This window comes from Balaenoptera musculus, chromosome 4 (genome assembly GCF_009873245.2).
Source record: "Balaenoptera musculus isolate JJ_BM4_2016_0621 chromosome 4, mBalMus1.pri.v3, whole genome shotgun sequence".
NCBI classification, from domain to species: domain Eukaryota; kingdom Metazoa; phylum Chordata; class Mammalia; order Artiodactyla; family Balaenopteridae; genus Balaenoptera; species Balaenoptera musculus.
Window position 1 is genome coordinate 108718691 of NC_045788.1, and position 16216 is coordinate 108734906.

General features: G+C 32.9%; 1 pseudogene; it reads left to right on the forward strand.

Annotated features, from left to right (window-relative positions):
* LOC118894048 overlaps nucleotides 1–16216 on the forward strand; it is a 190157-nt pseudogene that overhangs the window by 87612 nt on the left and 86329 nt on the right.

The following is a 16216-nucleotide window of genomic DNA, read 5'->3' on the forward strand; positions in this document are numbered from 1 at the left end:
TTTTGTATTCTTTACTCAACATGTATCACACAATGTATTATTTTCAATAATCAATCTCCTTTTATAAACCACATGTTTTCTGCACAGGATTTGTAATCTCCCCAACAAACCTAAACAAAACTCTTGTTTTCCCCAATTTACTAATGAGATAAGGTAGACTCCAGCAGATAAGTTATTTATTGAGAATCATCAGGCTCTATGGATCACCTGGTAGTTCTGTTTTTATTTTTTCTGGAACCTCCAAACTGTTTCCACAGTGGCTGAACCAATTTACATTCTCACCAGCAGTGTATGAGGGTTTGCTTTTCTCCACATCCTCGCCAACATTTGTTATTTGTGTTCTTTTTTGATGATAACCTTTTGACAGGTGTGAGGTGATATCTCATTGTGGTTTTGATTTGCATTTCCCTGATGATTAGTTATGTTGAGTACCTTTTCATGTGCCTGTTGGCCATCTGTATGTCCTCTTTGGAGAAATGTCTATTCAGGTCTTCTGCCTATTATTTAATCAGGATGTTTGTTTTTCATTGTTGAGCTGCTTATATATCTTGAATATTAATCCCTTATCAGTCATATCATTTGCAAATATTTTCTCCCATTCAGTAGGTTGTCTTTTTGTATTGTCAATAGTTTCCTTTGCTGTGCAAACACTTTTAAGTTTAATTAGGTTCCATTTGTTTATTTTTGCTTTTATTTCCTTTGCTTTAGGAAACAGATCCAAAAAAAGATTGCTACAATTTATGTCAAAAGTGTCTTACCTATGTTTCCTTCCAGGAATTTTATGGTTTCAGGTCTTACATTTAGAGCTTTAATCCATTTTGAGTTTATTTTTGTGTACGGTGTTAGAGAATGTTCTAATTTCATTCTTTGACATGTAACTGTCCAGTTTTCCAAGCACCACTTATTGAAGAGATTATCTCTTCCCTATTGTATATTCTTGCCTCCTTTGTCATAGATGAATTGACCATAAGTGCATGGGTTCATTTCTGTGCTCTCTGTCCTGTTTTTTTTTGTGCCAGTACCATACTGTTTTGATTACTGTAGCTTTGTAGTATAGTCTGAAGTCAGGGAGCATGATTCCTCCAGCTCTGTTCTGCTTTCTCAAGACTGTTTTGACTATTTGCAGTTGTTTGTGTTTCCATACAAATTTTAAATTATTTGTTCTAGTTCTGTGAAAAATGCAATTGGTATTTTGTTAGGGATTGCATTGAAGCTGTCAATTGGGTAGTGTGGTCATTTTAATAATACTGATTCTTCCAGTCCAAGAACACAGTATATCTTTCCATCTGTTTGTGTTGTCTTCAATTTCTTTCATCAGTGTCCTATATTTTTTTGGAGTACAGGTCTTTTGTCTCATTAGGTAGGTTTATTCCTATCCAAAATAATTTTAATTTTTTTGATGTGATGGTAAATGGGATTATATTTAATTTTCTTAATGATCAAAGACCAATGGTTGACAAAATTTTAAGAAAATTATTGTTTTGTTTTTACTATCAATGATTTCCAATGTGACTGTCCAGGCTAGGAGAAAAAATTTTTAAGAAAATACCAAAAATACATGAAAAACAGTAATAACAAAACCAAACCAAAATGTAAATGAAAGTCAGGTTTTTCTGGCACTTTTGTCTTTGTACTGATAAGGCTATTATTATTCTCCTGCATACTTGATTTTGATTGGCTATTAAAAAAAATTGACCTATAACAGAAATTATCTATAATAAACCATAATCATAAGGGCTAGGTTCACATAGATTAAACTCTGTAATTTTTGGAAGCCTTATCTGGAAGTCTGGGCTATCATAAGTCTTCCTCATTAGGTGGTTTTGAGAATCAAATAAGATGATTGTGCTGGTGCCATGTAAACTATGGAGCACTTACATCTCTGGGCTATCATAACAAGGGATCGGGGTGGGGGGGGAATGGTGGTACTACAGTATTCATGGCCTGGAGTCTAACATTCTGGTTTATCTTTTGTCTGATATCAAATAAATCCTATAATATAGGTGACCTCATAATAATAAATCATAGAATTTCTTCCAGTGATTTTTTTTTTACCATGAAGTCATATTATTTATGAGCAAGTTTGAATTCAAAGGATTAATCAGATGTGAATTGTATCTGGCAGATTTTGGCAGATATCTGGACTTGAAAATACATGCTGCAGGTGATGTGCATCTACATCTAGAGAAATCATTTTTTACATCTTATATCTAATCAGTGAAAAAGAGCAGAATCATTAGTAAAATATCCTCCCGTTATAGGATAATTATTTAATTTTGGGGGGAGGCAACATGAGTTCTTTAAAGTTGGTAAGAATGAAATTACATTATTTATTAAAACTTTAAATGAATAGATATATTAATCTAATTTATTTAATATCTTTAATTTAGAATTAAAATAAATTGCCACCAAAAGAGTACCTTGCTATTGTCTCCCCTCTCGCCTCACTCTAGGCTGTTAACCAGCTATGCATGTATTTCAAAATAATAAGAGTTTTCTTCTAGTAACAAATAGTTACAAAATTTATTATCCTAATTAAATGAAGAACACATAAATATATATATAGTGATTTTTTTCTGAATTCCAAACTTCAAGTAACACTGAAGAGTCCTGAATTATTTACTTACAAATAAAAATGCATTTTATTTTTGCAATATAAAGACAACTAAATTGTTGTCATTCTTTCACTTTATTCAATAAGATATTCTCTTTACTCTGAATCACATATTTAAGGTCCTATAAATAGGAGATCAATTATGTTTACCAAGAATCATCCACTAAAAATTGATAGACTTTCAAATAAATAGAAAAAGGCAAATTCTTTACTATAGGAAAAAACATGATTAAAGGGAGATAAATGACAAAAGTAGTTGCATTAGAGTAAGGGCAAGACCCATATTCTACTTAATCCCACCTGGAAGAGAAACATCCAAAACCAAAAGGTAATTCTTATAAGTTCCTGAACTAATATTTGCTAGTTTTGAGGACCTAACATTATGAATATTGGTATATATGTGGTTAGTATTAAAATACCCAAGTTTTATTATTAAAATCTGGAAATTAGTTACATCTAAATTTTACTGAATTTAGGCATCCACAAATACAGTAGAAAAATGTTCTTTGATAAAGTGAATAAATGATTAATTGGGTATTACAAATTAGAAAAATAAAGTTTACTTCAATAGCCAGTTTAAATTATTTTGTCATCTAAATACAGTGAGCAATTACAATAAATATAAGCACTGATGAAAAAAATTGTATTTGCAAAGTGCTCATTTGCTTAATGTGATTTTTAAATGTATGTTGTGTATATGTGCACACAGATTATACAGTGAAGACTAATTGGCAAAAGAAGATAGTAACTAAACTGTTCCTTAAAATCCACACACACAAAGATACACTCCTTAAATGGCTCTGTATCATAAGACATATCTTGAAAGTTCAATGTAGGCGTAGTATCAACTAGGGCATACTTTAAAAGCTGTAGTTGGACTTTATCTCAGAAAAGGTTAAATAAATTGAAATATGTTCTGTATAATTATGCATATTCTTCTGTGATAAAATAGCCTTATATTTCTTAGAAGCATGAAAAATTATCCAACAAGGGAATAATCAAAAAAGAGGGAAAAGAGCAATCAAGAGAAAGGGGAAGAATTTTAGCATCCTTTAGCAAAGAAAGCAATAAATGACTTGTGTGAATAATTTCAAAGCCTTGAATAAGCTGCTTGTACCTCCCAGAAGACTTGTGGAAAAAATTAAAGAAATGTTTTAAACCCTTGAAGACAACATATAAGACAATTTCCATGTTTTTTTTTTTTTTTATCTAGAACATAAAAATGTGAGAAGTACAATATTTGCCGTACAAAGCCTTATCTGAGAAACCATTAAAAGAATATGGAAATAGCTTAATATCACAAGTCTATAGCCCGTGAAATTTCTCCAGTAAACAAAAGATCCTCCCTAACGCGTAAATTCATTTTGGTGGTGTTCAATGAAGAAATTACCTTATTATTTCTCTAAAAATTTTGTAAAGAGCTATATTTACACATTACAAAGGAGGTGGGATCTACAATTTGGCATTGTTTTCATGTTTGTTGAAGGTGAAATATGGGGTTCTACCACAATTATGGGCTTTCAATTCCTAAATTATAAGTGCTTAACCATTCGGAGACAAAATAATGTGAATATACCATTACTGGGATCTATATGATTTTTACATCTTGTAGTATTTCTGTGTATAGGCTTAAAATAATAAACTGTAATCAGATTGATCCCAAACTTCCAACACAATATATAGGTAGGAATATTTACTTAATTACATATGGACAGTTTATATATTTGAAAATAATTTTAATATTTTGAATACTTTAAATCTCACTATTATTAAGATTTCCTTACTATAATGAATCATATTCCACTTTTTATCTTCCCATTTTCTAAACCCATTTCTTAACATTCTAACTCCAAAAGAGTGAAAATTATCTTTCTTGAGTGGATTTACAGTTTCTATTAATCAAGCGAAAGGAATAGTTGAAAGTAATTCTCTTAATCTTAGAAAAGGCTGAGTCAAAGGATTATAGAATAACTTTGAAAAATAGATTTCCCTTTTGTTTACAGAGATCTCGTCAGATCTACTTCAGCCTCATAAGTCTGTAATCTTCAAATCACTTGTGTTTTACCCTTTTCACAATTACCACTAACTCCTTGATTTCTTTGGTCACTAAGTCGTGCCCATTTTTTTTCTTTTTATTTCTTCCTTTTTTATTTCTTTGATTTTTCATTTTATAGTTATTGAATGAGTTTATAATTATACCTAATGTTGAATTATTAAAGTTTTGTTTTTTTTTTTTTTTTTTTGGTTGTTTGCTTCTTTCATGTAATATATCTTGCTGCCAGTAATTTCATAGCAAAGCTTTTCCACCTACTACATGCATATTTGGTTATAACATATGAATATACCACTTACAGAAGAATACAAGGCAACATCTAAAATAAGTAATTTAAAATAATTGTCTTTAGAAACAAAACAGATTTCATACCAATGAATTTTGGGGAAATTTAATTCAGTTTCTCAAAGTTTAGTTTAAAAAGAACATAGATTTCATTAAATTGAAATGGTTGCCTTACAAAATAAATCAGAAAATTTGAAAAGTTTTTTTAAAGCTTTTTTAAACAAAATTTGCAGAGGAATTTATCATATTATAGAAATATCCCTTCACAGTCACTTCATAAGAGAGTCATTGTAATTCTCAGAAGGCTAAAAAGTCAAAGTGCATCTGAATTAATTGTGTTGCTTGTTTTCAAAGCAGGTTTCTTGACAGATCCCAGATACTTTCATTTTTAATAATTGTCTATGTTTTTGATGAAGTCGTTTTATATTTTGCATTTTCAGAAATTTTATTATAAATGCTTAAAATCTTATGATTTTATAAGTGAGTGAGTCCAATTATTCCCCTTCTCATTGATGATAGGAGTTAGAGATCCTTTTGGACCAATAGTTTAGAGGAATGATTGTCCTTCACAAGATTTCCTGTGTGTTAAACCTTAGCAGAATTACTGGCTGATCCTGATTCGAGTGGCCCTAATTCATTATAACGTATATAATGTTGATAAGATGATTATATGAATTATAGACCCTTGGTTTTTTATATTTAAATTATTAGGAGTTATGAGAGGGTGTGTATTATTCAGAGACTAGAACAATTGAAAGTGTATAGAATCTGAAAATTACATTCTCTGACTTCTACTAACTGAGGGTTATAGAAAAAAAGTAAGTAAACCAAATACAGTCTCTTGAATATAATTATTTCTATATAAATATTTTTCTTAAATTCTTCTTGAACTTAGCATTTTGCTTCATATAATTGTTACAATTCATAGTATAATAATTAATGTAATGATAAAAATTCTGCCCTTTTATTAGACCCTGAGTCAATGAGTCTTTAGCTTAGCTCTCCATATGATTTTATATGCTTCTTCTACTTCCATTATGAAGTAAAAGTTTTCCTAATCTGTTTTGCCATTCCTTTTGGTAGTGAGGACTTGCTTATATTTTATCAACTTTTTTCAGGCAACTGAAAGGCATGCCAGATAATATACATAAATGGATGATAATTGAAGATAGTATATGCTATACTTTCCTTACTCAAAATAACTTAAAAATGCCATAACCTGAACAGAAAATGTAGTTTGAGAGAGAAAAAAACAAAATGAAGTTATCATTAACTACTTTCTAAAGTTTTCCCTTATTTGTAGATAACAATTTTTGTTTGGACTGCAATAGAGAGAACATTCAAAAGTGTTGCCTGGATATGCTTATAGCATTGCAGCTGGGCTTAAAAGAAGCAATAGCTTCCAATCCTCATAAGACCTACACACAAAAGTCCAAGAAGACTGATTTTGCTGAAGTTTGTTATCCAAAGCAAGTTGTGGTGGGCCCAGATGTAAGAAGAGTAGAAATAGCCCCCAATTCTTGATATGAGAAGCAGCATTCAGGAATAAGAATAAGAGGGACGGCTGTTGTACTATTTGAAGATTATGCATTACTTCAATCCTATAAAAATGAACCACATGTATACAGGAATTTTATGATCAAAATTTGGAAAATGTTTTATATTAAATTTCTATAATAAGTATACCTATATATGTATATATATAGGTAGATATTGATAAACCTTGTTTTTAAAACTTAAAGTAATATTTTCCAGTCTTATTTGATCAAGGTGAATTGTGGTTGAAAAAACAACTAACAACTTGCAAAACTGTGTCAATCACATGGTAGATATATAGTTTTGTTGTCCTAAAAATCGTAATGAATATATTGGATATTTCCACTTCCATTATTTTAATTAACCATTGTATATTCATGAAATTTTAGCCTAGATTCAGGTGAAGATGGACTCTTGACTGCTTATAATGTAAGGAAAAGTAAAAATTTGAAAGGACTCAGGATATAGATCATAAATTATTTGATTTAGATTATAGAGAATAGCTATATTGGACACTATGGGAATATGGCATTTATTAATATATTTATTCTTCAATGAGTATTGAGATCCAAGTGGGTATCAGACTCTGTATAAGACAACTAAAACTACATAAGTAGACAAAATATTCTTCTTACCTATTTCCACAAAGTTGACAATCTAATTAAATATAAACAAAAGTTTATTATAATGAAAGTAAAAAAGGATATCATAGAGGTTTAAATTGAAGGAGTACCCATGGGGTTGAGGGGAGGTGAAGAGACGTATAGAAGGCACATAAGATAAAGTATAATAAAAACTAAAACTTGGAAGATGAATGTGAATAATTAACCAAAGAATCACTAAAGAATGACCTAAAAGGAACAATTCAAGCAAAGGTCTTGGAGTCAAAAGAAAACATTAGAAGTACTGAAATAAATTCATGCTAGTTTATAAAGTCTGAGGAAAGAGAGAATCAAAGATGCTATTGCAGACCTAATTACATCATGCTTTTAATACCTGTAAATAAATGTTCCTTTTAGTGTTAGGTTCATAAGAAAGCATTATATATGTTTTCTTGTCTGCTAGCTTCCTTATTTATGTTAATCTGGAAGTCACAATGTTGAAAACATATTTTTAGAAAAATCCTTTGTGATGTTGTAGTGAATTGTCTGGAGGGATTCAGGTCAATCTTGGGCACAGATTATACATTTACTTTTTTGCAATATATGAAAGGACTGACAGTTAATTTTGTCACAGTACCATGAAAAAATGTCCTTATGGCTAACAACAAAGATGTGTATAAACCTCACCTTTACATTGAACTGTGATCGGATTGTTGATCTTTAAATTGTGACTTAACATCAGGCTGCACATCAACTGCAGGTATGTCCATGTGTTTTCTTCAATACAAGGTCTAGGCTGAAGGTGCAGCCCACATATAGAATAGCCAATTTATAAAAGAAGGAAAAGTGCAATAGTGCTGGTGGAATTTTGTGATATTCTTGAAGCTTCCAGTTAGTCACTTCCACTTATATTTCATTGTCCAGAGAAAATCCATGACCAAGTATAAGTTCAATCAGCTAGAAATTACTCTTCCTCAGAAAAAGCCTTCAAATTACATGATAGTGAGTAAGGATGTATAACCCATTTTATGGTGTAAAAGGAAAAAATTAATTGATAAAAATGTATGTGGTTACTGAAAATAAGGCTTCGATGAGATTGCCCAGGGATAGATGGTAAGTAGAATAGAGGGGAACCTGACCTAGAAGAAATCCTGGAATGACACTAAGAAATAAGAGAATGGGAAAAGGAAGAGGAACCCTTGAAAGAAACAGAATAAGTAGCCAAAGGTTTGGCTATCTCAAGAAATCATGACATCTCAGGAACCAAGGTAACACACACAACACACAAACACACAGAAGTTTTCATTAGAGTCAAATTCTACTGAGTGTAGGATCAGAAAAGTATTGAGTGTCTATTAAAGTAGGCACATCTAGGCTCTATGGGAATAATTGGTTGTGACTGTAACAGGGAGGGAGGATGTTATGCAGTTTTACTGCCTTAAGTCCAATTGTCACTGCTGGAATGACAGTTTCTTTGTTCTTGTCATCTCTTGAAGAGAAAGAATTCAATCGAGAGACATAGAGCAGTTTCAAGCAGCAGGAGTTTTATTAAGCAAAGCAAGAGTATAATTCTGAGAAAGGATGAGAGTGGGCTGTCTGGAAACCAAGAGCAGCCCCACAATGGGGGGTAGGGCTGGGTTTTTTAGAGTGGTCGTCCCTCCCCATTTCCTATGTCATTTGACTGACAAGTTGATCGACAGCTTTAGGTTATATAACTTTTTATTTAGTGTGCAGGCACTTACCCATAAGCATCCAAGAGAAGCCCATGGGGTGAGGGGGAGAAAAACTGCAATGCTAATTTATTATAATTATGGTATAATGAACCCCAGGTCACTCTGAGTCACCTTTTAGGTCTTGGTGCACCTGCACCAACCTGTACTGGTAGTTTTTATCTTGCTTGGTTCTGATAAGGCTAGAAGCTTAGCAGTCCTTGACCACAAAAGGGAGGATCCCTGGGCGTGTTCTGATCATGAGTGTCCAGGTGGGGGAGGGAAAGAGACCCAGTCATGTCTACCTAACACAATGAGAGGAGATTCCGAGAGAGTAACTGCAAAATACTCGGGGAGCTTGCCTAAAAAGAAAGTAGCCTCTAAACCTCAGTTAATTAAGCCCAGTTAATGTTTGCATTGTCAGTAGGCTAACTGATCTCTTCCTGTACCTATTGAGCAAGTGAAAAGCAAATTTGGAAAGATGGTAGGAGAATGAAAATATAATAATGGAGCAGACTGCACACTCACCATCTAAAGTGGTGAAGACATGTGAGTTTTCCAAGAATCACAGTATTATTTCAGAAAATAATGGTATTTAAATTATCTTCCTTATACTCCAACCAAGGTGGAAAAGGGATCCCTTATAATAGGGAAACACATATGGAAAAAAAAAAAAATGGAACTATGTTGAACTTGAGGCATATCTGCACATTAGAACATATGTATTCTGATCCACATGAGAAGTCAGCCGCTTTGGACCACTGTTACACACAGCACTAATTGCTGACTACTGCCTATGAAAATAGTGAATAGTTACAGAGGGTGAACTACCACACTTAAGATACTTAAGTAAAGAGTTATGTGTCCTTTTTTCTCTTCGTTTTGCTAATTCTAGCACTGGAAGAACAAAATCTAGAAAAGAATAAGAAGAGGTATCTCAGAGCATGATTTAATTCTCCCTAACTTTATACCATGGAGGAAAGAAACTAAAAATTCAGTGTGAGAATTTCAAACTACAGTGTGTTGTATTTTAATATTCAAAGTAAATATAAATGTATGGAATCTTCCACAAGTGTCATTAAGAATTAAAAATATTTAGAGAGTGCAGTTGAAAGCAGTACAAAAAATGACTTCTTGTTTATGACCCACCACTTAGGAGCAACACATTTGTAACTCCATGGGCCTTCAATAATGGAGACTCAGGTTGTTAGGGGATTGGAGGACCTGTGAGAATACCAAGAGGACCCCAACAACTCACTATTTGGAAAACAAAACTCAAATAGGTTCACTAGGACATCCATTCTAGAGACAGGGGAAGCAGGGCCCTGTAGATCCATGAAGAAGTATTGTCCACTTAAAGTAACAATGAAGCAGACAAATATTAGTATTTTTGGTTTTTGACAGAAGCACATGATGATCTCAAATACAAAATTATCACAGAAGTCTGATTGTGCTAAATGACAGTAGGTAAAACTCAGGTCTTGTTCGCCTGTTTTTCTGCTTGGTTGATGATAAAGTGGTTATCTGACTAATTTGGAGAACTTCAAGACTTTGAGTCAACAAAGGCTATGAGGGGATGTTTCGTATCATGACGTTAGACCTGAAGTACCAAATTATTCAAACTTTCATCCAAGTTGGGGTAACATATTTACACTACTTTCATACTGCTCTGTTTGGACAAAGATTATGGCACTTTCAAATACATTTTTTTTGGACTATAGATATATAGGTTTATTTCTGAACTCTCAATTTTATTCCATTGAATATATTCTGTATGTCTGTCTTTATGCCAATACAACACTGTATTGATTAATTTATTTTTGTGATAAGTTTTGAAAGTGGGAAACATGAGTCTTCCAACTTTGCTCTTTTTTTTTTTTTATACAGCAGGTTCTTATTAGTTATATGCTTTGTATATATTAGTGTATATAGGTCAATCCCAACCTCCCATTAATACCACCACCCCACCCCCATTTACCCCCCCTGAAGTCCATACGTTTGTTCTCTACATCTATATCTCTATTTCTGCCTTGCAGACTGGTTCATCTGGACCATTTTTCTAAATTCCACATATATGCATTAATATACGATATTTGTCTTTCTCTTTCTGACTTAACTCTCTGTGACAGTCTCTAGGTCCATCTACGTCTCTACAAATGACCCAATTTCACTCCTTTTTATGGCTCAGTAATATTCCATTGTATAAATGTACCACATCTTCTTTATCCATTCATCTGTCAATGGGCAATTAGGTTGCTTCCATGACCTGGCTATTGTAAGTAGTGCTGCAATGAACATAAGGGTGCATGTATATTTTTGAATTATGGTTGTCTCTGGGTATATGCCCAGTAGTGGGATTTCTGGGTCATATGGTAATTCTATTTTTAGCTTTTTAAGGACACTCCATACTATTTCCACAGTGGCTGTATCAATGTACATTCCCACCAACAGTGCAAGAGGGTTCCCTTTTCTCCACACCCTCTCCAGCATTTGTTGTTTGTAGATTTTCTGACGATGCCCATTCTAACTGGTGTGAGGTGATACCTCATTGAAGTTTTGATTTGCATTTCTCTAATAATTAGTGATGTTGAGCAGATTTTCATGTGCTTCTTGGCCAACTGTATGTCTTCTTTAGAGAAATGTCTATTTAGCTTTTCAGTCCATTTTTTGATTGGGTGGTTTCTTTTTTTAATATTGAGCTGCATGAGCTGTTTTTATATTTTAAAGATTAATCCTTTGTCCATTGATTCATTTGTAAATATTTTCTCCCATTCTGAGGGTTGTTTTTTCATCTTGTTTATAGTTTCCTTTGTTGTACAAAAAACTTTTAAGTTTCATTAGGTCCCATTTGTTTATTTTTGTTTTTATTTCCACTACTCTAAGAGGTGGGTCAAAAAAGACGTGCTGTGATTTATGTCAGAGAGTGTTCTTCCTATGTTTCCTCTAAGAGTTTTATAATGTCCGGTATTACATTTCGGCCGTTAATCCATTTTGAGTTTATTTTTGTGTATGGTGTTAAGGAATGTTCTAATTTCATTCTTTTACATGTAGCTGTCCAGTTTTCCCAGCACCACTTATTGAAGACTCTGTTTTTTCACCATTGTATACCCTTGACTCCTTTGTCATAGATTAGTTGAACATATAATCTATGTGTGGGTTTATCTCTGGCTTTCTATCCTGTTCCATTGATCTATATTTCTGTATCTGTGCGAGTACCATATTGTCTTGATTACTGTAGCTTTGTAGAATAGTCTGAAGTTAGGGAGTCTGATTCATCCAGCTCTGTTTTCTTCCCCTCAAGATTGCTTTGGATATTCGGGGTCTTTTGTGTCTCCATACAAATTTTAAGATTTTTTGTTCTAGTACTGTAAAAAATGTCATTGGTAATTTGATAGGGATTGCATTGAATCTGTAGATTGCTTTGGGTAAAATAGTCATTTTCACAATATTGATTCTTCCAATCCAAGAACATGGTATATCTCTCCATCTGTTTGTGTCATCTTTGATTTATTACATCAGTGTCTTATAGTTTTCTGAGTACAGGTGGTTTTTTACCTCCTTAGGTAGGTTTATTCCTAGGTATTTTATTCTTTTTCTTGCAATGGTGAATGGGATTGTTTCCTTAATTTCTCTTTCTGATGTTTTGTTGATGGTGTATAGGAATGCAAGAGATTTCTGTGCACTAATTTAGTATCCTGCAACTTTACCAAATTCATTGATTAGGTCTAGTAGTTTTCTGGTGGCATTTTTAGGATTCTCTATGTATAGTATCATGTCATCTGCAAACAGTGACAGTTTTACTTCTTCTTTTCCAATTTGGATTCCTTTTATTTCTTTTTCTTCTCTGATCTCCTGCTTGCTGGAGAGTTTTTATCATAAATGGGTGTTGAATTTTGTCAAAAGCTTTTTCTGCATCTATTGAGATGATCATATGGTTTTTCTTCATCTTGTTAACATGCTGTATCACAATGATTGATTTGCATATATTGAAGAATCCTTGCATCCCTGGGATAAATCCCACTTGATCATGGTGTATGATCCATTAAATGTGTTGTTGGATTCTGTTTGCTAGTATTTTGCTGAGGATTTTTGCATCTATATTCATCAGAGATAATGGTCTGTAATTTTCTTTTTTTGTAATATCTTTGTCTGGTGTTGGTATCAGGGTGATTGTGGCCTTGCAGAATGAGTTTGGGAGTGTTCCTTCCTCTGCAATTTATTGGAAGAGTTTGCAAAAGATGAGTGTTAGCTCTTCTCTAAATGTTTGATAGAATCCACCTGTGAAGCCATCTGGTCCTGGACTTTTGTTTGTTGGAAGATTTTTAATCACAGTTTCAATTTCCTTACTTGTGATTGGTCTGATTATATTTTCTATTTCTTTCTGGTTCAGTCTTGGAAGGTTATAATTTTCTAAGAATTTGTCCATTTCTTCCAGATTGTCCATTTTATTGACATAGAGTTGCTTGTAGTAGTCTCTTATCATGCTTTGTATTTTATGGTGTCCATTGTAACTTCTTTTTCATTTCTAATTTTGTTGATTTGAGTCCTCTCCCTCTTTTTCTTGATGAGTCTGGCTAAAGGTTTATCAATTTTGTTTATCTTCTTAAAGAACCAGCTTTTAGTTTTATTGATCTTTGCTATTGTTGTCTTTGTTTCTATTTTATTTATTTCTGCTCTGATCTTTATGATTTCTTTTCTTCTACTAACTTTGGGTTTTGTTTGTTCTTTGTTCTCTAGTTCCTTTAGGTGTAAGGTTAGATTGTATTCGAGATATTTCTTGTTTCTTGAGGTAGGATTGTATGGCTATAAAATTCCCTCTTAGAACAGCTTTTGCTCCATCCCATAGGTTTTGGAAAATGGTGTTTTCATTGTCATTTGTCTCTAGGTATTTTTTTTATTTCTTCAGTGATCTCTTGGTTATTTAGTAATGTATTGTTTAGCCTCCATGTGTTTGTGTTTTTAATTTTTTTTCCTGTAATTTCTTTCTAATCTCATAGCATTGTGGTTGGAAAAGATGCTTGATATGGTTTCAGTTTTCTTAAATTTACCAAGGCATGATTTATGACCCAAGATATGATCTATCATGGAGAATGTACTGTGTGCACTTGAGAAGAAAATATAATCTGCTGTTTTTGGATGGAATGTCTTATAAACATCAATTAAATCTATCTGGTCTAATGTGTCATTTAAAGTTTGTGTTTCCTTATTAATTTTCTTTCTGAATGATCTGTCCATTGGTGTAAGTGAGGTAATAAAGTCCCACACTAATATTGTGTTACTATCAATTTCCCCTTTTATATCTGTTAGTATTTGCCTTATGTATTGAGGTTCTCCTATGTTGGGTGTATATTTATTTATTATTTATTTATTCATTTATTTTTTTTTCCACAGACCATTTAATAAATAACCTTTTCAATCATTTTAGATAAAAAGTCAATAAAATATTCCAGGAAATAGAAAATATTGGTTTTTTTCTCTGTTAATTTTATAAATCTTTCTTACCACTGATAAACACATCTATCAGAGACCAAAATCTATCTATCTCTATAGAGATATCCAGTACCAAATAAAATATCCAGCAGTATAGTAAAAAAAAAAAAAAAAAAAAAAATCCTTTGACTAAATAGGATTATTTATCATACATTTAAAGACTGCTTATGTTTTATGAAATGTATTCATATAACATCCTATCAATGACTCAGAGAAAAAATGGCTTAGTAATCTCATTTATTTAATCCAACCATGAACAATATCAACTCTAATGTCAGATTATAATTCCTGACATTCTCCCATGTGTCTTGTCTAGTCACTTTTATTTGTCTTTATTTTTTATTTTTTTAACATCTTTATTGGAGCATAATTGCTGTACAATGGTGTGTTAGTTTCTGCTTTATAAAAAAGTGAATCAGCTATACATGTACATATATCCCCATATCTCCTTCCTCTCGCGTCTCCCTCCCACCCTCCCTATCCCACCCCTCTAGGTGGTCACAAAGCACCAAGCTGATCTCCCTGTGCTATGCAGCTGCTTCCCACTAGCTATCTATTTTACATTTGGTAGTATATATAAGTCCATGCCACTCTCTCACTTCGTCCCAGCTTACCCTTCCCCCTCCCCATGGCCTCAAGTCCATTCTGTATTCATCTTTATTCCTGTCCTGCCCCTACGTTCTTCATAATCTTCTTTTTTTTTTTTTTTTAAGATTCCATATATATGTGTTAGCATATGGTATTTGTTTTTCTCTTTCTGACTTACTTCACTCTGTATGACAGACTCTAGGTCCATCCACCTCACTACAAATAACTCAATTTCAATTCTTTTTATGGCTGAGTAATATTCCATTGTATATACGTGCCACATCTTCTTGATTCATTCATCTGTCAATAGACACTTAGGTTGCTTCCATGTCCTGGTTATTGTAAATAGAGCTGCAATGAACATTGTGGTACATGACTCTTTTGAATTATAGTTTTCTCAGGGTATATGCCCAGTAGTGGGATTGATGGTCATATGGTAGTTCTATTTTTAGTTTTTCAAGAAACTTCCATACTGTTCTCCCTAGCAGCTGTATCAATTTACATTCCCTCCAACAATGCAAGAGAGTTCCCTTTTCTCCACAACCTCTTTAGCAATTATTGTTTGTAGATTTTTTTATGATGGCCATTCTGACTGGTGTGAGGTGATACCTCACTGTAGTTTTGATTTGCATTTCTCTAATGATTAGTGATGTTGAGTATCCTTTCATGTGTTTGTTGGCAATCTGTATCTTCTTTGGAGAAATGTCTATTTAGATCTTCTGCCCATTTTAGGATTGGGTTGTCTGTTTTTTTTAATATTGAGCTACATGTGCTGCTTATAAATTTTAGAGATTAAAACTTTGTCAATTGCTTCTTTTGCAAATATTTTCTCCCATTCCGAGTGTTGTCTTTTCGTCTTGTCTATGGTTTACTTTGCTATGCAAAAGCTTTTAAGTTTCATTAGTTCCCATTTGTTTATTTTTGTCTTTATTTCCATCTCAAGGAGGTGGGTCAAAAAGAATCTTGTTTTGATTTATGTCATAGAGTAGTTTGCCTATGTTTTCCCCTAAGAGTTTTATAGTGTCTAGCCTTACATTTAGATCTTTAATCCATCTTGAGTTTATTTTTGTGTATGATGTTAGGGAAATTTCTACTTTCATTCTTTTACATGTATCTGTCCAGTTTTCCCTGCACCTCTTATTGAACAGACTGTTTTTTCTCCATTGCATATTCAAAGATAAGGTGACTGCATGTGTGTGGGTTTATCTCTGGGCTTTCTATCCTGTTCCTTTGATCTATATAACTGTTTTTGTGCCAGTATTGTACTCTCTTGATTACTGTAGCTTTGTAGTATAGTCTGAAGTCAGGGAGCCTGATTCCTCCAGTTCCGTTTTTCTTT